At 40.3% G+C, this 26,139-nt stretch overlaps 1 long non-coding RNA gene across 2 annotated transcripts; it reads left to right on the top strand.

Moving 5' to 3' along the window:
• Window positions 1-20,010: 20,010 nt before the first annotated feature.
• On the top strand, window positions 20,011-23,924 carry LOC136287671 (uncharacterized). Of its 2 annotated transcripts, XR_010720248.1 has the most exons (4): window positions 20,011-20,070; window positions 22,183-22,252; window positions 22,678-22,798; window positions 23,839-23,924. It is a non-coding gene; the product is annotated as an uncharacterized lncRNA (long non-coding RNA). The 2 variants fall into 2 exon arrangements; XR_010720247.1 differs by lacking the exon at window positions 23,839-23,924 and having other exon boundaries at window positions 22,678-23,769.
• The last annotated feature ends 2,215 nt before the right edge of the window (window positions 23,925-26,139 follow it).

The following is a 26,139-nucleotide window of genomic DNA, read 5'->3' as shown; positions in this document are numbered from 1 at the left end:
GCAGGAGGAAGGCTGGCATTCACTTTTTCCTCTCTGAAAAAAGCACACAAGAATGTCACACACACCTGCACACGGTGGTTGTGGGGACAATCACACTGAAGTTTGGTATGAAGTAGTTCATCCATCCCCCTTTATTTATATGCTCATACAGCCTTTTTAAATGTGATTTCAACATCACTTACTGCTCAGGCTTTGCTCTTCCTGGTGCAGCCTGGTTATATTTCTAGAAGTTTGTTGTGCTGTACTGTGATGGGTTTTACAATTGCTCCCCGCAGTGGCCACTGGAAAATGCCAGAACCTGCCTAATTATGCAGCCTGTTGGGCTGCATGTTGACATGTTCTGGTTGATGTTGACCGTGTTGCCTGGTAAAAGGCTGGCAAACCCAAGCTTTCACCTCCTGAGCATACTAATGGGGTCTTTCTTGTGTTTCATCTGCCAGGGAAGCCTGTGTGTGGGAAGGGAGCAAACAGAGATCATGTAACTTGGTCTCTTTCCACAGTTTGAACAGTTGTCAGAATGGTATTTTTATTGCTTGGCCATGGGGAGTAAACACTTTTTTATGTTTTTCCTGTGAAACTGTGTCCTATCTGACTTATGGAGCTCCAGTTTCAAGAACAGCTCTTAGGGTTTCAAGGACAGCTTTGTGTGTGTGATAAACTGTGTGTTCATGAGGAGGTAAGAAACAGGGATTTGAAAGAGGGAAAACTTGTTTGTGGATTACTGTTTCTTGACAGACTGCTGTAGTTACAAAAAGAAGCTGATAGATTTAGGAACAAATGAAGTGCAGGATTCCTCTCTACCTGGTTCATGTCCTTGTCTTGGGGAAGAGTTATTGCATTGTGGCCATCCTCTTTGCCTTGTCTAGTAGGCTCAGAGGAGAAGTTAAAAATTCTCTGTCAGTGTCATCGACAGCCTGTTTGTTACATTGCTCTCCTGGAAGGTGAGGGGATGTGGGTGTGAATTCCTCCATGCAGAGGGCATGTGTGCAGTAACCATGACTTGCATGCTACACAAAGTTTGCCACTTTGTAGGAGAGTATTCACCATCAGAGAGATGACAGTGAAATGTTTCTGCTTGTAAAAGAGCCCAGCTCTTAGAGATAGTAACAAGTTAATAGCTAATTCACTACAAAAATGTTGAATGCAACACCTGAGTGCAGATTTGAGAAACGTTTTTCTTGGGTACTTCTTTGTTACTTTAGGGGTTTTTAAGTTATTTCCTCCCCACCTTTGCAGCCAGAGCATGAAAAAAGTCAGTGCTCATGTGAGAGGGCAGATCTCCAGCCCTTAAGGCCCAGGCTCTGTTAGATTTTGGTTTCTGGCTTGGAATTGTGAATGCTGTTCTGTGAGCTGAATACCTCAGCAGGATGGGGCAGTGCCAAGTGTTGCCTCACTGCAACTACATCCCTCTTCTGACTGCTATGGATTCAGGTCCTTGTCTTAATTTATATGTGTTGTGATGCGGGTGCTTTTGCACAGCAAAAACTTTTTTGTGTGGGGACAAAGATAAAGTACTGAGGTTGGGACTATAATGTGTGCTCTCTGTGTGTCTTTGTTTAAATTCTTTAGAAAAAGTAGACACTGCATAATCTATCAGGAGGATGAAGCAATGTTGACACAAGGAACTGTATGTTCAACACAGATCTCGCTTACAGCCAGCAATTAATCCAGCAAGTGAATGACCAGTTGAGACCATTATCACACAAACAAGCAGATTTGAGCTTGGATTTAGTAGTACATTTACAGTGACTTCTCAGCAGTTGTGTTCACTTGGAGTAAGATTTGGGTCACACATAAAGGAAATATGAGTATGCCAACATGGATCCTTGTGGGTCGCTTTCAACTCAGCATATTCTGTGATATGTCTTTGATTATTCATCTGCTAAATGCTTTTTCTGCTTTTCTTTGTGTACATGCCAGGATGCTGCACATGTAACTCACTCTTGTGTGAGGCCAGCCTTGTATTACTCATGTCATTCCTTCTTCTTTCAACAAGCACCTGTTGATTTATTTCTTGCCTTTCTCTTGACAAGTGCTGCAGGAGGGATGGAAACTCATGGTACAAGATACACTACATGCAAAGTCTTAAGATTTGCAAGTGGAGAGTTGCATGAGCTTTTAAGGAGTCTTAGACTGTCTTGTATCAGAAAGTTTTCTCATGGTGGCTTAATTACTTCTTTGTTTCTTTCTGCACTTTTGCTGTGCTATATTCAAGCCCATTTGAGGTTGGATCGGAAAGAAACTTCAGACCTGTGTTGGTAGGGAAGAGGTGAACAGCCACTGACGCACAACAATGCCTCTTCACCTTGGTTTATCTATCTATCTGTTCTGTGTGTTCGCTGTAGACAGAGCTGTGAGCTCAGCTCCAGAGAGCTTACTGAATTGTTTCAGAGTGGTGCTGCTGGGGAGCTCTCTGTGGAAAAAGGCAAATGGGATGTCACCAGGGAGCTGCTGCAAGATGGAGCGGGGGAGGGGGAGATGGAAAAATGAGGTTGATGTGAAGAGGAGTAGACAGGAGCTTAGGGACATGGCAACACAACAGCATTTCTCAGTCTGTGGCATGGTTCCATTTCTCTCTTATAAATCTTGCACTGCAGACACAATTCTCAGTAGCATCATCTTGCCTCTAGAGAACACGAGCACCTGCACCATCTGTCAGCCTTGTCCTCTCTGAGGCAGGAGATCCCTGTGCTGTTCACTGGTACCTCGGGAGTACATTCATCTGAAACCACAGCATAATCTGTGCCTTCTCCCCCTGCTGCTTTTGACAGAACTCTGCTCATGATCCTTCAAAGGTTGGATTTGAAAATGAGAACTGGCATGGATGGAATTACTGCTGCTGATTTTAAGTTTCTCTCTTTAGCCCTCTCACTTACAGAACACTGTCAGTGCCATAAGGTGGTATTGCTGTGGCTCTTTGCCCCAGGAAATGTTGCTGCCTCATACTTGCAGGGTGAGGGCTGTGAGGTGGGTGCCAAGGCTGCCTTCCACTCTTCCCCACACAGTGAGTGCCTGCAGGCCTTCCTGAAGGGTGGGAACCACCAGGATTATGCACGTTTGCTCCTGTCCTTGGTAGCAAAGGATCACTTGCAATGAAAGCAGGATTCTTCCCACTGTGAGCAATGTGCCTCCTGAGCAGTGCTTTGGTGTTAAACCAGCGGGATGGGTTTTGCAAAAAAGCTGGAGGAGGAAGTAGTGGCACTTTATGCTTAGGTTTTTTGTTTTGTTTTTGTTGTTTTAACAAAACCGAGCTTCTTTTTATATGTCAGTCATTTTTATTAGACTGTGGTTTTGCTTGTTGTCACATCTGTTCCATTTTGCTGCTTATTAGATAAACATTAGATATTCACTGACTTTCAAAATCAATCACTGGCATTCTTGAGACTTCATAGCAACAAATTGTACTACAGAGAGGGAGAGAGAGGGAGAAGTGATGTTGTGCAGGAATAATGTCAGTAATGCCAGGTATTTCTGTGAGATGGCAACTACTTTCTTTGCAGTTGTCAGTCTCCTGCAAACAAGAAAGATGTGGTCAGACTTCATCTCAAATAGCACTTGGTAGGGGTGAGTGAATGTGCATATTAACTGTACTGTGTTGCCTCTTGACCTCTGGTGAGGGAGCTTGTGCCACCTCAGAAGCTTTGCCACAAGAGCTATGGCTTCTATGATTTGGATTGAGAGGATGCTTCCTGTACGGTGTATTTCTTGGAGAGGCACTTAGAAACTTGGTGAGCTCAGAAAGGTATCAGGCTTAGTCCGAGTTGGATGCTGAGCATTTGATAGATAGAATAAACCAAAAAACCCCAACAAGCCACACATAGAATATGCTAAATAGCAGAAGATTGTCTGATACATGAATACTTTAGTTCCTCGAGCCAGATCTGAGGTCACAGGTCAGTGCAGGACAAAGAGCGTATCTGTTTTATGCTCCTGCTTCCCTGGAATACTTGCAATTTCCTAAAGCTTAAAGAAGTCTGACAGATACCCTCTTCTGTCAGGTAGTACAGCTCTTCTAGAGTAGTCTGATTTTAGTGATACATTAATGAAACTTTTTTTAAAACTCTGTGGGTTTTTGTTTGTTTGTAATTTTTTTTTTGGTACATATTCATAAGAATTGCTTTGATTCTTTGATATCCCAATACAATCCTGCATGTTTTCAAATGTGTGACAGACACACAACCAATTGACATAGTTTACTTCTTTGTATCAAAACCTTGAGCATGTCTTGCCTACCTCTGAGCTACCAGAGCTGCTGTTCTGCCATGGGCCATCCCTCCAGATCTCCAGCTGTTGTCCGTGACTTGCAGGTCATGAGTTACAGCTACCTACTGGGTATGGATGTCCCTGATACACTAATTGCATCACACATGGAACAAAAAACCTTGCATTTCAGCAGGATTTATAGGTTGTTTATAGCATCTTTGTGGTTTGCTGGTGCACCCTGCAGGATTTGGGCCATCCAATTCCGTTCTGTGCAGCAGAAGATTGTGCCTGCAGAGTGTTGTCAGTAAGGATGCACAACTTCCACTGCAGTTTACTGGAGCTGTCTGAGAACCAGATGCATGTTCTTGGTGTTTAAGTATGTGTAGTGTGGATAAGTGTGTTATGGCCAGCTATATTCCAGTTTAATTAGTGGTTTGGATTATATATTGGCAAAGACAACCCAATTGTGCATTGCTACAGTTGCACAGCTTCTCCTTTTTGGCACCAATTTATCATAGTACAGAAGAACCACAGAAGGTGACTATCAGAGATGGCAAACAGAGAGGATAAATGTCACATCAGTAATTAATGAGGAAGATGAAGAAGGTGTTATGAAACAAACCCTGATAGATCAGGTAATGCCACTATGGAAGGCTTCCTGGTAACAGATGGCACTGAATTTCAGGACTTCTAGTGAAGTTACAAGGAAATCATTCAGTTGCCCAAGGGCTGATAACTCCATTTTTAGTACCCAGGTGCCAAGACATTTTCTGTATTTGTGGAGCACCTTAGTTTAACTGGTAAGAGAAGAGAATCTGACATCAGCTGTGATTACTCTACCAGCATCTTTAATGGATTTATTTTTATTCTTTGTTTATGTCTGTGTGGGCAAGAGCAAAAATTGATTATATAGCCTGAAATGCTGAAGGCAGCGTTCAAAAAACCTCCCATGTACTAAGGGAAATGAGATTTTTTAGGTGTGGTGTTTTGCTATTACTGGGCTGCAGTGCCTATTATTTTCATCAGCTAGCAGGTCTGTAGTGCAAGGCTGGAAAGGAGTTCTTTGGTCATTTTTAGTATAGAGTATTCCCTTGTGCATCAAATGAGAGTCCACTCTGGTTAACCTAGACATTAGAGGGATGGCATGGATGGTATTCAACAGTATTTATTTGCATAATGGCATATAAAAATACATGCTATGTCAGAAGACTCTTCCCAATAAAGCTTTTGTAGTGACTGTTGTGAGATACTCTCAATATTTTCTTACGGCTCTAGTGTTTACTCCATCTGGGTGCAGTTTGACTAGGTCTCAGCTCATGCCTTGCTGGTAACCGAAAGAGATTTGGTTTTACTTCACGAGCCATCATGTCACTTGCAGCACCGTGCATGCAGCAGTGTGACAGCTGTAATCCTTGTATCCAAACTTGTTAGCAGGGCTGTTGAGACAGACAAGGGCTAATGGTTGCAAACTGAAGGAGAGTCAATTTAGATTAGATATAGGAGGAAATTTTTTACAAAGAGGGTGGTGAAACACTGGAACATGTTGCCCAGAGAAGTGGTAGATGTCCCGCCCCTGGAAACATTCCGGGTCAGGCTGCACAGGGTTCTGAGCAATCTGGGCTGGTTGAAGCTGTCCCTCGTTACAGTGGGGTTGAATGAAGTGACTTTGAAAGGTCCCGCCCCACCCGGACCATTCTGTGATTCTACAATTCCGTCGGTAGTTTGAATGTACTTTTCTTTCAGAAGGCTGGCTCCTGTGGCTTTTCTTTTCCTCCTTTCACCGTATCTCTGCCCATACATCGCTGCTTGGCACATTCTGCAGCTGCAGCGGCTTCTCTGCCGCGGGGGTAGCTGCTGATCCAGCCTCGGGGGGCTCGGGCACGTGGAAACAAGCGGCTCCCGAAGCCCCCGCAGGGACTGCGGTGCCCAAGGACACTCAGGTCAACGTTGCCATCTACTGGGGCTCTGCAGGAGCTGCCAGCTGCCTGCAGCTGCGAAATCCTGCCTTCTGCGGCTCCTGGGCTGGGGCTGGAAAGGGTGCGGGTGATACCGTGTGCGTGCCAGCAGCTGAAAAATACAAGCCTCTCGCCAGGGTTGTTTTAAGAGGAGTTTAGAGAAAAGAGGCTGGGGAAAGAAACTGGGGAAGGAAAAGGATTCTTGGACTTAAATCTGCTATTTCCTTCTGCTTTCCCCAGGGAAAAAAGCCACCACTGCTATGGACATTTGCTTCAAGCAGTTACTACTGGCCTGTACTTTACAATAATTGTATTCTGTACAAGGTGACTTTGCTCATATCCATTCCTCTCTGCTCTAAATGTCCAATTTAGCCAACCCGTTCTTGCATCAAATAGAAGTGTTAGTATGTTTGTGCTTCTAAGAAGTCCATAGCACTCCAAGGAAAGTCAAGCATCATCTTCTTTGTTGCATTAATTAATTTCCTTTAACTATATAATGCAGGTAAATTTCGTAGATATATATCAAAGACTAGACTGTCTCTTCTGTTTTAAAGATAAACACAATAAAACAAGTAGGTGAAATGACATTTCAAAGGGCTTGTTATTTAAATAGTTTCAACTTGCTAAACAGCTTTTACTTTTATTTTCCATCTATTCAGGATGGAGATATATATATGCGCGTGTATATATATATATACACATATATAAAAGATGAAAACTACACTTTTTTAAACAAAAACAATCTGCCAAGTGTAAATTAGTTAGTGAGATTTCTCCTTTCTCCCATCCCCTCGTGTGCCAGCTTAAAATGTAATAGAATCTCTACAGGCACAGAAATGCTATTTATGCTCCCGGGACTTGCTGAATAGGGAAGTTCAAAAGCAGATAAATCAGATCTCAGTGACCAAAAAGAAGAAAAAAGGTGTGAAGTCGATGAGCAGGGCGATGTTGAGAAGAGGGGATAGCCAATATTTGTGTGAAATCCTTCGAATTACAAGAAGTAATTTTTTTCAGAAAGATTTTATTTGTATTTTCTCTGAGAAGTTTCTTGGTGCAGGAAAGGATTTTCTTTTTCCAGTTCAGCTATAATAGACCACTCAGTACTGTGGGCTAGTATTATTAAGGTGCATCTTCAGCATAGATGCATTATTACTGTTATAATCCATGAATAGTTTCAACAATTTATGCATTATAATAGTAACTCACAGGTTTAAAAGAGGAAATCTGAGATATTAAAACCACTTTTCTAATTAAACAATCACTGAAAAAATAACCTAGTAAGAAGTGTGATTTGTTCTGTTTTCTTGTGTTACTTTGGTATAGGAAGAAATTCTGAAATAAAGAATATAAATAAAAGAAGATCTTTTAGTAACAGAATTAAATTGCTGTCCCCAGAAACTGCAGACAACCTAGCCAATCTCCAAACAGTTTTTATAGCTTGCAATTCACCAAATGCCAATTGTGGAAATCTTCTTCCTGTCTGTCACTCAGGTTGCTAACAGTGACATCCCCTTTATGGACTCTTATCCTTTGCCGTTGCTAACTTTTTTTTTTTTTTTTTTTTTTTTCCCTATCAGAAGAGGAGAAAGCCTTCCAAAACTTTCACAGGTTAAACGTGCCATATTTTCAGGAAGCACTGGGGAATAGTCCTGCCTGGAGCAAAATAACACATTTATTTTGGTGACTTGCCAATCCCCAAAAATCCCTGTTGGTATCAATATCTAAATGTTAGGGGATTTTGTAGAGGTTTTATAGGTTTGGTCTGTCAGCTTGGCTGTACAACAGCTTTGCTACATGATAAGAATTCTCACCCATGTTTGAGTCAAAGTTTTTGCTCCTGATGGTGTTATTTTGTTAGCTATGGATTTCCACATGCTGTCTTGGTCTGTTATTGCCCAGCTTGTGATTCTGTTTTTACACAATGTTGCTAAGCTGGCTCACTGACAGGAATATAGTCAGAGCTGTGAGCTGAATTCTGTTCCTTTACTACTGAATAGTCTGCAGGAAGAAAGACTTCTCATCCTCTCCTCTCCCTCGTGTGCTGTGTCTTCTGTTAGCTCGAGGATATTGTGATGAGGTGCCTTGTTGCCCCTTAGCAAAGCGTTCCCTGGGGTATCCTCTCTTCTTTACACTATTTATTCCTCCAGCAGGGTCTGTGAAGACATGAATGTGTTGGTCTCTGGAACAGATGCCACAAATCAGTCTAGCACTTCTTTCTAATTTTAATGGAGATGAGCTACTTGTTGTAATTTCTTGAATCTCTCATTTAGGATGTAGAGACACCATAAATCTTAAAGCAACAAACATTCCCAAATCCTACACTTTGAAGTGAATGGGAGCTCCTGGGTCATCAGCACTTTTCGGAAATAAGCTGCTTAACTAGGTGTCTAAAGTCATTACAGTCTTGTCTCTTTTTCTTTCTGAAAACTTTGGTCGCAATATTTGAGGGAATATATGACAAAAAGTTTGCACAGTGTAAGCAGTGCTTCCCTGAACAGCCTCAGACAAAGCTGTTGGATACTGTAGCATCCAAACTCAGCACTCCTGAGTGCCAAGCTAAGAGTTTGGCTTGAAGATTACATTACATTTATTATTAGACTTTGTTTGGTGTGTGGGTTTTTTTGTTGTGTGTTTTTTGTTGTTGTTGTTGTGGTTTTTTGTGGGTTTTTTTGTTTGTTTGTTTGTTTGTTTGTTTGCTTTCATCGCTGTTATTAAAAAACCCAAAACAAAACCAAGAAAACACAACCCAAATATCAGGCTTGTTGTGATTTTTTTAATTGGTTGGGGTTTTGTTTGTTTGTTTGTTTGTTTGGGTGTCTTTCAGTACTTTTCATTCCCTATCTTACATCATCTCCTTTGGAAACTTTCTCTTACTTGGGTGTGGTGTGGCATAGTCTAAATAACTGCTATAAATATTTGCCAAAATATATTTCTCTGCAGAGTATAACATAGCTAAATGTGTGTAATGTATTATGTTCTCATTCTTGCTTCCTCATTTTTGTCTTAAGCTGAAAATTCAGTTTAACTCCACAGTCTCTACAGATGAATGAGTTAATCAAGCTGTGCGCTGTTACTTGAATTGGAGACTATTTTTATAGAACGAGTACATTTTTTCCAGTACATAAACTATGTAGGCAATATACTGAAACATAGATTAAAAACCAGAGCAATTTCTGAGAATTGCTTGCAAGTCAGTTAGGAAAGGAGAGGAAGAAACATGAAAGTAGCACTATTGCTTATTGTCTATTAATGGATCATATCTTGGCACAAATGTTTACATTTTACCTCAGGGTGAACTCTGCAGCCTGTTGGCTGACTTTTGAGGGCTGACTCATCCTGGCAGCAGCCTTCAGCAGCCTGGCTTGTTGGAGTAGCCCATGTGGTATGGGACTCATGTTTTCATGGCACAGGAACACTTCCGTGACAGCACTTCTGTGCTGATCTCAATGATCTCATTGTGGGCAGGTGCTCATATTTTGTGTTGGGGGTTATTCTGCCTGAATAACCTTGTATTATTATCTGTGTGCTCACAGGAGCACAGTAGTTTGGGGGGCTCACAGGTGCCCAAGTAGGTAAGAGCAAAGAAGTAGGTAAGAGCTGAAATACCCTAGTGGAGGAGGTGAGGGGCATTCCCTGTGCTGGAAATGTGGTGCTCTGCTATTGCTTGTAACCCTGCAGCATCATTTGTGTGTTGCTGCAGTCTTTGACAGGCTGCAGCAGAGCCATCAGCAGTCTGAGTTCCCCCTTTGTATCTACACAATCCAGAGCTTTATTAAGTGGAAGCCCCACACTGGAGCAGCCTGGCCTGTTCCTGCAGGACTGTGCCAGGGCCCCACGCTGAAGCAGTTCATGAAGAACTGCAGCCCATGAGAAGGACTCAGCTTGGAGGAGCTCATGGAGGACTGTCTCCTGAGGAGGGGATCCATGCTGGAGCAGGGAAGAGTGTGAGGAGCCCTCCCACTAAGGAGGAAGAATTGGAAGAAGGAATATGTGATGAACTGACTACAGCCTCCATTCCCCAACCAGGGGTGAAGTTAAGCCCAGGAAGAAAAGGTGGGTGGGGGAAAGGTGTTCTTAAGATTTGGTTCTATTTGCCATTATCCTCTTCTGATCTGATTGGTAAGAAAATTAAACTGATTTCCCCAAATCAAGTCTGTTTTTCCATGACAATGTGAGGATTCAAAACTCAAAGGAAGGACAGTCAATGTGGGGCAAGATAGACAAAATTCATCTCTTCTCACTGGCAGCCTTACAGTGGTCAGTAAAACATGGTTAAAATCTGTGGGATGTAGTAAGACAATTGAATAGATTTAGGATTTGGTTTTCTATTTGAATGTTAGATTGAAATGTGAATGGTTGTCACAGAAAAAACAATTACATTTGTGGGTTTCACTTATCCATTATTCCCTCAAGGGAAAAATGTACTTCCATGATGCAAGTGAAAGCAAGAATGTTGTTGTACACCTAAATAGCCCCAGATCAAATAAGCTAAATTGTTGTATCTTGGGGTTTTCTTTTTTCCTTTATTTTTATTTTTTAGGTTTATCCTAAAAAGAATAATACAAGAAAGAATGGCTCCTTTAAGATTTTTCTTCTGGGCCACTTTTTTCTCCACTGGTGAAAAAAGTGTGAGTTTGTGTCAGGGTAGTTAGCCAACTTGTATTGTCTTAAGGTGCTGTGAAGTGAATTTGCCAAGTTTAGTTTCCTTGCTGACTTCATCACATTGATCTCAGGGTAAATCAGCATCTCATCCTCCCAAAAGTAATGGTTTGTTATTACCTTGGGGTGTCCAGTGTCAAAACTGGTGAGAGGCAGCAGAGCAGGACTCATTTTTACTAGTGATGGTAGGATACAGTGCCCCAGAGGAGCTTTCACAAATTTCCGCAATGGTGGAATTGTTGCAGCCACTCTGATATTTGGGACCCTGAGAGCAGAGATCACAATTAACTTGTGTTTGCACAGAAATGCTACCATTCCAGTTTTGACTGCAGGATTGGCCATCACCTACAGGTAATGTGTGCTTCCTAATAGTTCAGATATCTTGGACCCCTCCCAAAAGGCATTCAGTCGATTCCATCACTCCCATGGGATCTTTAACAGTGGTCACATGTCAGAATTGGAACTGAGCCTATCAAGGTTGACGTGAATGTTTGGTAAGCCACTGGGAAAAAGCTGGCTTGATTTTACACATGTAGGAAGCTCCTAGGCAGAGGGCCATAAATGCTCTACTGGTTTCAAAGAGGTGCTTGAACCGGTGCTTGAACCATTGCTTGCTCCAGCTTTGAAGCATTGTCTGAACAGCACCCAAAGGGTTGCAGGACAGCTGCCCAAGGGCGGCAGGCACATGTGCCCATCACATCTCACAGCCTACAGAACAGAATGTGACCAGCAGTACATTTATATGTGTTTTGTATGTTACACCAGCATGTATATGTTCATATATCTCTGTGTGCAGCCTGCATAACAGTACAATAGGTTGAACTCTGCTTTATGGTTTGTCTGCTTTGTGAAGATTTAAATGTTCCTCTTTTGACCCTGGCTTTTTCAGTCCTGAAGCTAGGAAACCAAAGTAGATTTTGCAAGAGGTAATAGTAGTTCCTTGACTTGTTGCTTTTCTTTCAGTGTCTTTGTAACCAGACACACAAACATCAAGGCACAGCCTTCAAGACATCGTGGATGTCCCCTAGACCTCCTCCCTCTGCAAGAGAAGTTGGTGCCTGAAGCTCTGGACCTTCCTGCTTGTCTTCTCAAAGCTGGATTTCCACCAGAGGAAGGTGAGAAACTCGTGTCAAGTACAGAGATCATGTGAGCAGGTGAGATTTACAGATTTACAGAAGAACAGCTCCGTATGAGCTGCTGTGCCACAGTGGCTGCAGTTTTGTGAGTCAGTGAGAAGCAGCCCCTTTGGAGCAGCACAGGTGCCTCATTTCAGGATGACCTGGGTTACTTTTTTGAGAGCCCTTTGAAGTCAGTTGCATGGACACGGGGCATCTTGAACCATTTGCAATGCAGGCATGAGACATCTTTGGGTGGCACTTTGCTTCTGCTCTTCTCATTCCCTTGAGGAGAAGGTCAAGTGAACAGATGAAACTCCCCAAGCAGAAATGACAGGAAAGGGGTGGGGGAAATCCCATTTAGTCATCTTTCAAATTAATAAATTACTCTGTAGTTTCAGAACTATACTCATTTATTTCACATTAAGAAATAGAAAGGCTGCAATAATTTCTTCAAGCTGGCAGATAAGAACAACCGATGTTTTACAATTGTCCCTTTTTTTTTTTTTTTTTTTTTTTTTTTTGTTGATGGCTGAAGTTGTTGTCAGTAGAGCCTTGAGATGACAGAAAGAAGTTTGAAGCTGAGAGTCATCCCAGTATAGGAGAAGATATTGGAAAAAGTTTTACTAGTCACTGTATACATACATGCTGGTCAATTGACCAGACTGCACATATAAATATATTGAAAAAAAAAAACAAAAAACCAAAGTTTTAAAAAATGTAAAATGCTTAAACCATGTAGAATTTTTTTGAAAAACAAAACTTCTTGCTATATTTTTTTTTAAGTTTCATCGAAGCAACAGTTAATAAAAGGGAGAAGCTTCCATGTCAACAGGCTAAGAACAATCACACTTTTCCAGAATTTTTATTTCAAATTAAAATGAAAATCATCTGTTCATTTTGGGGGTTTTTTAGTACCCTTTTTTTTTTTCTTTTCCATTTTGCATGTGCTGTTCAAGCAAAAGGCCTTTTTTTAGTGTCTGATGATGAAAAAGTTTGTCCAAAATATTTTTGTTGTTCAAGAAATATGAAAAAAATTCCTACAGTGAAATGGTGAAAACAAAATTTGTTTGGGGGAGAAAGTATATGGAAGCCTTGATTGAATGTGTGGTTAAATTAAATTTTAGGATATGTGGCACCAGATATAATTTTGGATTAATAATAATATAATAATTCTGGTTTATTTTTTAAATGGTAAATAGAAATCAGGATAAGTACATGGTTGAGATTAGTCTTACCTGCTACTTTTTATTATTCTTTTTATCACTTTTATAAATTTTTCAGTGTTGTTTTAAGAAGATCTAACTTTGAAATATCTCTGCAGTTTGCAGCTAGATAGAATCTCTCTCCAAGTTTTTCATGGTATGCAGAAAGCTGTTGAAATAAATGCTGCCAATTTCTGTGCTTTTGATAGCGGGGTTGTTTTCATGACCTAGTAATTTACAAGGGTTTGCAACTGAGTGGCCTCATTTTGCATGTAAGGTTACCAGTGAAGAGCAAAAGCTGCTCCTGGTTAGTCTCAAAGGCTTGGGTTCTATTTCGATCTTTTGAAGGCTTACTTTAACTGAGAAACGTTACAACGAAAAATAACGGCCCAACTTCGCATGCCATTTTCATCTGAACTTGTAATTTAAAAAAATGTCACCTGATTCACCCCCTGTGTGAGAGGGAGATAAATCTCCTGCTTAAGACAGCTATTATATCTGGTGCCACATATCAGGTTGTCTCTACAGGTCCCTGTCAAAGTAGAGTTGTAGGCTTATTAGCATCCTATTAATATGTGCATAAAATGTAGTCTGTGTCTGAGCCCAAATACACAAGCTGGGAAATCAAAGAGAAATCCTTCACACCTTTTGCTGGCTTCATCCTGAACTTTTATTTGGCTTAAAACAACTTCCTTAAGAGAATTTCCTCTTCTAAAGGAAACACTTTTCTCCATACTTAGCAGGGGAATACTGCATTGAATTATTTTTGGAGTGACACAGTCGCCATTGGGAAAGAATTGCTTCAATTGCGACATCTGAATCTTAATTTTGTCTTGTGTAAAGTATCAATCAATTAGAAAAGTATTGACCCATCCCGTGCCTTTTTTTTCTTTATAGGTAAAGGTTAGAGAAGTGCTGAGCAGAGAGTATTTTTGCTTGTATCTTATCCAAATCTTATTAAGAAAGGGCTACAAAGGCTGCTCTGTTACAAATTTTATTTTATTTATGTGAACAATAGTAGCATACTAGTTTCTGAGTACTTTCAGGGCTTTATGTATACTACAAAATTACCTCTAAAACTCGGGTCAGGTTCATACTGACTTAAATACTGCAGTGGAAAAACCTTGTCTTTAACAGTCATTGTAATTTAGAATTCCATCTCTTTAGCTTAAGTTAGTAAGTAGTGGATTTAGACTGAATACAAATCACACTAAACTGAAATAAAAGATTTGTACAAGTTTAAAATTCAGTATTTAGTTTAAGTGAGAGTTGCAGGTGGAGAAGGAATAGGATAGATCCTTGCATGCACCCTTGTGACTGATGCTTAGTCTCAAATGTGCCTCATGAAATGTTAGGAATTGTTTAAAAAAACCTGAGGTGATTCTGTTACGGCTTGAGGCTTAAGAAAACCTTAATTTGATAATGGAGGCTGAAGTACTTTTAAAGTCAAACCAGCTATTTGCATTCTTTAAATAAATCTAATGAAACAGTTCAGTTTCCAATAGATTTATGTTGTTCAAACCATCAACAGTCTATTTTTATATTTTGTTCTTTGAGATTTTTTTTCCAAAGTACTTTTTCCCTTTATTTTCCTGACCTGCAGCTGCCAGTGAAAGTGTCCCCTGAATTGCCTGCAGCTACTGTCCTGCAGAACCAGCAGCCTCCAGGCAAGCTCTTCCCACACTCATGTGCCAATAGGTCTGGAAAAGTTGCTGTATCCAATTACTAAGTTGTCATAACAATTTGTAAAAGTATGTTAATGCTTCTTTTTACAAGAGTGCCTTGCAAATTATTGTTTAGGGCTTCCACAGCATTATTTCCCATTATATGTTATGTCAAATAAACACATGGGTGACTGGAAAATGCAGACCTCCTTTACCTGGGCCTGCACACACAAAATGGTTGAACTTTTGTAGCCTTGTCAACTGTGTCGTGTGGGCCTCGAAGCCTAAAAAGAAACAACAGCCCAGGTTTTCTTCTCTCCTAGTATCTTAAGCTTGTTCAAATTGTATGTTTTCCAGAGTGAGTTATATACATGGATTTAATATAAGTATGGAAATTAAATTAGATTTAAAAATAAAAACGAGCAATTTCTTTTCTGCCCAAGATCTATCTGTGATGGAGCATACACTTTTAGAAATGAATAGCTCAACTCTTTTGTTGTAAAGGCCTGTAGGTGTCTAATTTCACTCATGTTAATTTGCAGGCATGTCTGCATGGCTATGGTGTGCCCTGGAGTGTTTTGGGTACAGAGCAGGAAAACAGCAGTAGTGATGAAAATAAGCATATTTAATTAAGTGACCATGGTTGCTGACAAACTTCAAATTGGCTTTATCCCAGCCATTTTAAACTGGAAGTACCTGAGATACATTAGAATATTACTGTTAATATTTATGTAGCAAAAGTCTTTAGAGCTAATTACCTCAGACTTGCTTTGAAGTGAGCCTTCAGCTGCCCCCTTTGGGACTTGGAGACTCACATCATGAAGTGGGGCTGAGGTTGGTTGGATGGACATGCTTTGCCTTGTGTGTACCAGCTACCAGTGGGTGTTTTGGCTCACGGTTCCATACTAGAGGAAGCTCAGAGTGAAAAAAACCTGGGTGAGTGCTGGGTCCTCAGCACTGAATTTCATTCTGCAGGTTCAGCTTGCTCCGTTCTGTGCTGTGCTAATGCAGATGTGGACAGAGATGTGCTCCCAGATTCTTCTCCTTTCATTAATCTAAATGAGTCCTTAATGCATCTTATGAGGTGTGAAACTCCTCATCCTCTTGAGTCATTTGTACTGATGAAGTCTGTAAAACTTAAATTCTTTAGCTTGGGTATGCAAGCCATTGGTATATTAGCAGAAAATCACTCATTTTTAATCTCAACAGCTATTTATTTTGAAAAAAAAAAATAACCTAAAGATTGCAGGCTTGGTTATGCTAGACTGTATTAAAAAATGAAAGTGTGTAGGGCTAAAAGATGATAACTTTGGAATTTTTCTCAGATGCTTTCTCCAGAAGAAAAGAATTTCGAGAATATTGAAGAGGAAGAGGGGGAAAATGACTGCAGGAGAAACTGAGAGATGGATTCTCATCTAACAGAGGGCCTGCATCTGTTTCTCTGTTGGATGTAGCAGGTAGTACAAGAAAATGGCCACAAAGTATGTCTGCAGTGAAGCAGTGCACCAAAAGACATGCTTTAATGCTTCAAATTCATCACCTTTGTGAACTCAAATCTCACAGCTGCTCCATGTGGGAATGGAAATATGAGATAGGTTATGGAGAGTGGAGCAAGTGTGTCTATCAGAGCCACTGCTTTGCTCCTCTCAGTGCCTGCAGAAGGCCAGCCTTTGGCTGTCTGTGAGCTGCAAACTGGGGCTGTAAAACTGTAGTGTGTGACCTGATGATCTCCATGGTGTCTCCTGGTGTTTCTGTTTTATGGTCTTTTCACACCTCTCCAGCCTTCCCAGTACTTGCATTACTGGAATGCAGCACCAGACTCCAGGACAAGACAGGTGAAATGGTTGTAAAGTAAGTAGGAAATGAAAGCTTTTGCACCCTTCCTCACCCGCTCTGGATTTCCATGGGATTGTAAGCATGACAGGGTTATAGTTATATTTGAAGGAACAGAAGATGTGAATCACTGTATATAGGCTGGTGTTTCAGTTGTGACTGTGACAGTTGCTTCTCAATACCTAAATATCAATATAGTGCTGGTAGATGTATGTGAATATTTTCAACTGGCCACAGCAATGCAGAGAAAGGCAGATCTCATGGCTATGTTTTACTTGCTCTCTGGCATCAGGCTCTGACTTCTAGAATATAGAGCCACTGTTAATCATACGCTTATTGTATCATGTCTTTATGCTTTCTCCCCATTTTGTAAATAATTGACATGAGAAAGGAAAATCCTAAAGGGGGTGACAGTAAAAAATGAACAGAGAAAAACAGTAAATGCAATGTCTTCCTCTTTCTCAACCTATTTCTGAGGTTAGTTTATTCAGGGCTTGTGAAGTAGCACAGTGTTTTTCCATGTAGGGAGGAACTGTGACTGGAGATTATATATGTTACTAGTAAGAGCCTGAATTTTCCAATTTCTTTAAGAGTTAGCCTTGCAAGAATGCCAGGTGTGAATCTCATCAAAGTATTAAACATTTTCCCCTATTTAATGCAACTATTAGTGGTTTAAAAGAACTTGCAAACTGTGCCCAGTTGTGCTGAGCAGGTTTTTGTTCTGAGACATTTGCCTGTGTGGAATGACCTGCATTTATAGTCAGTAAATGCTAACACACATTTAGCTGGCATGGAGAAAAAGAAATAGTGCCACTGGTTTCAGTAGTGCAGGAGGCACCGTTGAGAGATACTGCTGATGAGAGCTGGTTTTACTGTTTGCATGGATGCTGTGCAAAACCTACATAGAACCTTGAACTCCTGAAGAACAGCAGATGAGGAAAACCTGTTGTCTCTAATTGACACTGTGGTGTCAGGTGAATGGAAGCAGTGAGCTAAACAAGTTCCTTCTCTGTGTTAAGTTTCATTTCTGATCTCAGGAAATAATAAACTGATTACATGTTCCCAACTTTCCTCTTTGGCAGCACGGACAGGTCTGTCCTTTACTTGGTAACATGCTCCCAGAAAATGTTTTTTTCTATATCTTTGTCATTTTTAAATGGTTAACAGATTCTCAACAGACAATTTCTTAATATTCAGAACATGAACCTCATTTTCCTGGGAAAATAGAACAGCATTATTTCTTTACGAAAACACACAAAGCTTCCACAAATCTGTGACTCTAATAGATATAGTGACCTACAGTTTGAATGATGGAGAGTGTAAGATGGTTTTGTTTGCATGGGAAATTTAAATTTTGACTTTCTTTGTAAGCCCAATATAATGGGAATTTTCACAAGTGTGTGAATCTTTATAATCCTCCCTAATCTTGTAGCATGGGATTCCTCTCAACATTAGCTGCTAAAAGTTAAGCATCTCTCCTAAGGGAGTAATCTAGGAAGTAATTCCTCACCCTCCCCCAGTAGATACCATGCCAGGGATTCATCTCACCTGTTTTACTCACCTATCCTAGAATGGGATAAAGGACAATCTGGAGACACTTATCTCTCTTGCTTGACTACAGAAGGAGCCTAGATGACTGGCTTGGACAAGCCACCAGATTTCTAGGTGCCTGTAGAGCAGGGGCACTACCTCTTTTGACCTTAGAGTATAAGATGTAGTTTACAAAGATATATTCTTAGTGCTGAAAGGGTTCCTTAAAAATATAGGCAGTCAGTTGTGCAAATAACACCTTTCTTATTAGCTGGTGTTTTGTGTATGGATTCGTGTGCACTTAGATGATCAGTACTTAGATATGTTATTCTGTGTCCCAATTTCTTGCTGAGAAGTATCAAGACAAAACTGAAATCTGTGTATGCAGGTAAGTTACACAGGCACAACTTCTCTCTTCCCACAGAGGAACAGGGAAGCTCTCATGGTAATGAGCGAAACTCCCCAACCAGTCTGGGAAAGGCCAGTCTAGGCTAATCTCAAATGCAATAAATTAACCTCATTCTGAGAATTCTTTAAATGTCCACAATAGTTGTAGTCTTTTAGCTGTGGAGGAGGATGTTTGAGTTCACATGTATTCATGGAGCAGCACATCAGCAGAGTCCACTCAGTCCAGGTCTTTGATAAGTCTAGGTCTGTGGAAATGGGCAAGCTGGTTTGGCTTCCTGTACTCAGGCTTCCTCACGTGTCATTTTTCTGTATTGCTGAGGAATATCAGTGCCTTGTTTGTTTCATTCACTCCTGTCACACAGTGCTCCTGTCCCAGCATGCCAGGAAACAGTGATGTGGAGCCTTCAGCTCCCTTCTGAGCCCAGAGGAATCGGACAGGTACTAAATTTTTCTGTCTTGGTGGCCACATGGTTTCCTTGAAGTGCCGAGCTGCCAAGCAGCAGCAATGAGGAGTCAGGGCTGATGCAGTCCTCAGTGGCTCCTAGACACTTCCCATGAGATGAGCACTGGAGAGGTGAGCTCTGGGTACACACAGGGACTGCGGGTTGTTTGTCAATGATCTTTCTGGATTCTAGGCTGCCAATATCTGAGCATGATAAGGACCCTTCTACACCCCACGCCTGTATGGCTGTACCGAGACACAGGACACAAGGCACGTATCTGGTTATTCCTCAAAACTCATTGGCTAGGTGTTCTGGGAATTCTGCTGTAGAGTTTATCCCTCTGTCACAGATGATTTTCGGTGCTGGTTGTGGGGCCGGTGGCATGCAGAGGCTGCACAGCTCTGTCATGCTGCTGGAGCAGCAGGAATTGGGAGCTTTGGTGAGAACTGTCAGCAGAGGCAGTGGAGGGAGCAGAGATGAGTGACTGGGCACACCTTTGCCAAAAGACTGGGGATTAAACATTTAGTGCAACTGGAAAGTAAACAACTCATTTGCTGATGTTTGCTTTGATTTTTTTTGAAATGGCAAGAAACGGTGGGAAAAAAATTATTAAAAATGAAGGAAAATCAAAGAGAAAAATGGAGAGTTCTGAATTAGCACAATTTTGGTCTGCTTTCCTTGTCGTCTTGTAATGCCAAAAGCATCAAGAAACTACTGAACTTCAACTGATGATGTTTTGGTTAACTTGCATCTAGCAGTGATGACAGAAACAGAAATGGCACATGAGATGACCCTGGCTGTGGATGGTTGTAAGACAAAGGTTGATTTAGTGGAGTTGAATGGGTTGTTTTACCCATATTGTTTTATATTGACACTCACTAAGAAGATCTCTCAGTTCTGTGGGCTGGACTCTGACTTTCCTCTGCTTTTTACAGTGCTATAATGCCATGAAAGTATTTTTTCATTTCAGAAAAACATTGACAAGCTGGTAAAATCTTGGTTTGGGAGATGGCAACCTGCTTTGTTTTTTTCTGTCTTATAATCTCAATGTAAAGGTGTGAATCTTATTTTGTGTCATATTTCAATAGAACTCTGCTTCCTAAGGGAAGAAGCAAGGCACAATCTATGAGTGACTTTAAAAGGCTTGGGTAATTTGTTGAGGTTTTTTTGGATAGAGAGACAAAGTATTTTACAGTTGATAGAAGGATCTCAAAACTGTATATATTTTGTGCAGTGGTTTTGGCTGAAGTAGAATATATTTTTTGCTCTTTTTTAATTCTCGCAAACTTTGACTTACTTTTGAGAACAATGTGCTTTTTTCACTCTGTCCTACTGGAAAAATTGTGGTTTGAAAAAATAATGTCCTTGTTGCAAAAAATCTGAGAATTCACACATATTTTTTCACAGTAAGCCCATTTGCCTGACATCAGCCATTGTGTTATGCATTCTGCTCCAAAAGAAAAGTTGAAAAGGAGTGAGAGGGAGACAAAGATGAAAAGGATCACAGTATCTCAATTTTATTTTCTTTCCTGAAGAGTATTCTCTTTGGACAGACAGTAATTGTAGTTTCTAATGACACAAACTTGAAGGGAAACAGAAGAAGACTACAAACAGGTTTATGGGCCTATCAGCAGGAATATGTGGCTACAAATTGCAGAGTAAATGAAAGAGCCTGTTGTTTCCTAAGCCTGAGTTTGTGAGTGTTATGCCAAAGTATTTGAGGAGGAGCTAGAGCACCAGGCGGTGTAAAGGATACCTGCTGGGCCCTAATTGGTGCCCACTGTTGTTAATGGCTTCCTGTGGCTGAATGTTTACTTGTCATTTGTTTTGTGCTTTGTTTCCCAGCTACTGGAAGGAAAAAAAAAATACTGACCAAAACTTTATTTTGCTTTTAAGTGGACATCCTTGGACATCAACTGCCATGCTGCAAATTGTCTTGTACTTGAGACCATTCCTTAGTCCTCTTAGCCTTCTAAAGTTACATTTTCTTTGAATATTGTGTTTTGAATTTGAAAAGTCTACAGATCTTTTTCAAGATGTATTATTTGTATATAATATATAATAAATTATATAGTATATGCAATATATATATATTATCTAAGAAAATTATCCAATAACCATGTCTGGGACTTTTGCCTACTGCAAGACTTTGCATGGTTGAACATTTGAAAAATACTACAGATAATACCAGTTTATTTATAAACACCTGTTTTCCTAAAATGCCCATTTTTCTTATAAATCTCATTTTTTTGTGGGATGTCTGTTGAAGATGAAGAATAATGAAACCTTGCACGCTCAGAACTTCCATACAGAAGAGCCCCCTTTTCTGTATGTGAGACCGCTGCCCTCTGGTTTAGTGGGTTTTGTATTTTTTTCTTCTAATCCAAAGAGACTAAAAGAAAACTATCCAGATCAGTGGCTCAGACCCTTTGCTCATCCTGTTCTTGGTTTCCCTAACAAGAGAGCCTGTTAGTATCAGCCATGGTGTGAACACCTCCCTGCTGGGAAAAAGGAGTGAAACCACTGTTTTTAACTAGGACAGCGAATAGTTTGTGGTGAATATCCACATATACACATTACTGATGAAGAAGGAATTAGAATAGTAAAAACATCCTAATCCTATAATCTTAAATCCTCTGCTTCTCCTACACTGGGTTGTGGTGTTACGGTTTCTTTTGAGTAGTGTCAAGGGAAATTTAGTTTCAGTAATCCCAGCGAGCAACACAGACTTTAGAGAAAAAATACCTCTATCTCAATTTAGCAATTAATTATTACTGTAAGAATGTTTACGTATTTTTCCTCTGTTCACAAGGGTGTACATTTTGATATAAGCAAACATAACATGGTTGCAAAGACCTGAATCAGTTTGTGATAAGGCTGTGTTTGAGAGCCAGTTCTCCTCCAGCAGGTTTCAGACAGCGAGATGCCCTCAGAGGCAGACCAGACAATGTGGGAGAAGCTTTCATTGAAGTGCAGAGCACTTTGTCTGGGGACATAAATCTTATTCCTTGATTACCACTGACTCTCGTTTCAGCTCTGTTTCACCTATGTGTCTCTCCCATATGCATTTGGCTCATACACCTTGCAGGTGTACAGTCCACAGAGTATTCTCATGCTATTTTGTGTTACCAACCTAGATAACACTATCTGGAGCTCTCCTTTATCAGGCATGAAGTTTAGACGCTACTAAGAAAGATCTGAAGGAAACTTTACACAGTGTGGAAGACCAGGATTTAGGTATGGAGTTCCAAACATTTAATCTGTGCTGAGCTAGGTACTGGAGAGAGGGGGAAGGAAGATGGGTTCAAAATGTCTTTAATATGTAGCCAGGCAGATTTTCCACTTGGTAGACTGATCTCAGGAAAAGCTCCCACATCTAACTAATGTGGGAGCCCTTTTCTGTAATTCCTGAAGGATCTTGGTCAGTAAGAAAAAAGAGCTGCTTTTCTCTGAATGGAAAGATGATACTCAGAAAACAGCAAAGGGAGGAATAACCAGATTTGTCCCATCTTCATGGGGAAGCTTAGTATATTTTAGGGTATTCTCATTCCTTAGTATAACTCTAAAACATTTTCTAAGATTTATCAAGATATTTGCTATCTTTGATTTGGTTTTGGGTTTGAGTGTTAACTAATCTAATATTTTCATATCATCTTTCTCAGACTGGAAGGCTGAAGAATAAACTACAGAACCAACAGGACTGTGAAGACATTTGGCTGCTATTTTCAGTGAGCTGTAATAGTTAACAGCTCAAAAGAAAACCTGAGGATATGAAATCAAAAAGTTGAGTTTCTTACACACTTGGTTGTAGCTGAATATTTAGGCAGTTTAGTTGCAGGGAGGAGGGAAAGGAAGCCCCAGACCACAACTGATTGCAAAAAGTGACAGCAAGAAGGCAGCAAGAAAAGACGCCAGATCTTTAAGTGTTGTAGGAGTGTGTAACTCATTAGCATCAATGGATCAGTGCTCATTTGTGTCACTTGAGAATCAAGCCCAGTAATATGGTGTTGTCCCTTTAGTGTAATTCTTCTCTCACAGTTTTTTTTCTGCTTGTTAAACCAAAAGCATCGCAGTCTCTAGAAAAAGGAAAACTGAACTACATTTTGAAAAGACATATGAAATGCTAAAAACCAAGGTAATCTTTCAATTATTTAAATAAAAAAGAAGTCTCTATGCCAGAATATGCAGAGAGTCTGATTAATTTGCCCAACATGTGAACAAGTGGTTTTCATGATTGACTGTACTACAGCATGATTATTCAAGGACATTATTCTTTGGCTTAGGATGAGAAGTATCTTGACTTTTGGTTTTGATAATTTATGTATCACTTGCTCATTTTGATCCACTTAAAAGTCATTGAAATCAGGAGATCTTGTTCTTGGCTGTTGCTATCTTGATCCTCTCTTAACCTTTCCCAATTTTTTTCACACCTGTATGTTGGTTTGTACCCTAATTTTTACAACACTACTGCAAATATGGACTTGGTTTGCTACAGTTCTTCCATTAATCTGAATTTGCCTGTTTAATCAAGATAGATGAAATAAGGGAAAGGAGTCTTAGTTTTAAAACTGTTCTCTTGATTTCTGTAGGGGTGTGTCAATTGGCTTCAGTAGATTTAGAGCACAGATTATTCTGCCTGTAGTATAAAATGTCTTGCACAAATATATGAGTAATGTGATGCTAAGAATTTTTTTGAAAATAGACATAAATGCTGTTCTGCAAACTGAGTACCCAAGTGTTGAAAAACTGTTAAAATGGAACCACTTTTATTCCTTTCACATGTTACCAGTAAAATTCTGATTACGGTTTTTCTTTGACTTTAGAGTGGTGTCTTCCAAAAGTCTGCCTTCTTGTGCCTTTGTGAGAACCATGATGGAGCAGCTGGCCCTGGTTTCTCTAGGCAAAGAATTTGAGCAGCTGAAAAAAGGCAAGCAACTTCTGTTAAACAAAACACTTGCGTTTTCAAACAGTGCTACTCAGACTGTGCTATCCAAAGTCCTTCCTCCCTAGACTGTGCTTCTACAGGGCAACAGCAGAAGCAGCTGCCATGATCTGCTGTGGCAGGAGACCTGCTGCCTCATTCCTTGTGGTTGAAATGCTTATACAAAGGTGAAATTATTCTTTTTACTGATAGATGTTCCCTGAAAAGAAATGTTCTTGCAGCAGAAGAGCATTTTTGCTCGTCAAGCTGTGGCTCCACTGTGGTTTTGCTAGACTAGTTGTGCCCCATGGTGGTGGGATTGCTCCTTGCCTTCCCTACAGTATTCTTCAGCCAGATGGCTGCCTGGAAAGCTTTAAATTTGGACCTAGGTTTAGGAACATGCTCATCCAGTGTCTCAGTTCTTGGTAATTCTCAGTTGTGAGGAATGATGTTTAACACCCTTGTAAACACAAGGAGAGCTTGGGATGATCCTTTCATTTTACTGTAGTTTTGAGAAAGAACACATGTACACCTGTATACCATGGGAATAACGGTGGAAAGGGACCATAGAAAGAGGAGAGAAATATTAATTATTCAGACAGAGTCTCTAGGCTAGGGAAGTTCTGTGTCAGGTTGAGAGACCTGCTGCTTCTGCTAAGGGGGAAGCCAAAGAGCTAAAGGAAAGAATTTTGGACAGAGTATCCAGGTTTTTGATATTCCACACAGAAACTAAGTGGCATGAAGGCAGTGAGAATGTTTGGGGGTGTGTAAGTTGAAGAATGACACAGAGATAAGGAGGATGAAAATGTTTAGAAGAAACTTCGTTGGTGTTTGCCCCAATCTTGCTAGAACACCTTCCCTTCCAGCTCATTATGTCCCTGTGCAAAAGTGCTGTAAACTGAAAATGTACAAAGGGCAGGTTTAAAGGATGGTGATGAAGCATGCTTGAAAAGACTCAGTAGCACACCTAGTTTTAATTATATTAATCAAAGGGATTGATTCTGAAATCTGAAAACTATTTTGGTAACAAACCACTTTTTGTATAAGTTGGTGATGAAAAATGCTCGTCTGAAATAGCATCAGGACATAAAGGAAACCAAAGTATCTCCCGTTTTTGCTTTAGGCCCCTTCTCACCTCCTCCCCTGAGAGCCCCTCGTTTCCCCTCTTTGTGTACAGTTCCCCTTGCAGCTGTGCCCTGCGGGATGAGCCGGGGTGGGCCGCGTTCCTCACACCTCCGTGCGATGCACATCGCGCTCTCCCCGTCTGCCGCACTAAGCACTATTTCTTGGGCCAGACTGTCAGGTTGCTGAAGAAAAGTGAGAGTTTAATTTGCAGTTTGCATTCTTTTCCTAAGTAGTATATGCTCTGGAGAGAAGTCAGAAGTGACCATATGATTATGAACTCAGTGGCTCCATCCATCCATCTTTTCATAAAGTCAGTTCTGTCCAGAAGGTATTTCACATGTTGGGCCTACAGAGATCACTTATATTGAAAGGGACAAAAATAACATCTTTCTTCTACAGCAGTGAAAAATGTGGTGACCCTTGCTCTCTTCTAATCTTAAATCCAGATTTTTTTTTTTTGTGCATAGGAATACCTGTTATCATTTTATCTTTGAATTTACCTGGCATGTAAGTTGCTGTCTAAATTGCCATGTTTATTATATAAATTAGGACACAGTTCCAAACTAGAATTTTTTTATGTAATGTCTTTTACAAACATAGAGCCTATTTGCCAAATGATAATCTGGACAATGAAAGCGTTTGAAAGAAAAAAGAAGTAGTATGCTTTTTTTGGTGGGATTACAGAGTAGGAAACTAGGACTTTATCCTGTATATTTGACAATATGGCTTAAAGTTTTATTTGTAAATACTGAAAGTGTATTACCTGACCCCTAACCTTTGAACAACTTAGAAAAACTTAGCACTGGTAAATTCTTAAATACTTAGCGTTGGTAAATTGGCAGTATTATTACAATTTAAAGGAGTAGTTGTATAAATGAGGAGTACTCTATCCAGTCTTCTGAGACCATTTTGTAGTAAATTAAGATGATGAGATTTTGATCCTTTTATTTTCCCACATTTTTCCCCATTATTCTAGTGATGGAAAAGGAATCAGAAGTTAATTTATCTTTCAGAGAGGGCTATTGGGCTTTAAAAAAAAAAAAAAAAGAAAATGTCTAGGGAGTGTTTTGAGATGAAA

The sequence above is a fragment of the Chamaea fasciata genome, unplaced genomic scaffold (genome assembly GCF_029207755.1).
Source record: "Chamaea fasciata isolate MVZ Bird 193981 ecotype frontalis unplaced genomic scaffold, bChaFas1.0.hap1 SCAF_3, whole genome shotgun sequence".
NCBI lineage: Eukaryota > Metazoa > Chordata > Aves > Passeriformes > Sylviidae > Chamaea > Chamaea fasciata.
The sequence above is the reverse complement of the archived record's forward strand: the minus strand, read 5'-3'. Positions and strand labels throughout refer to the sequence as shown.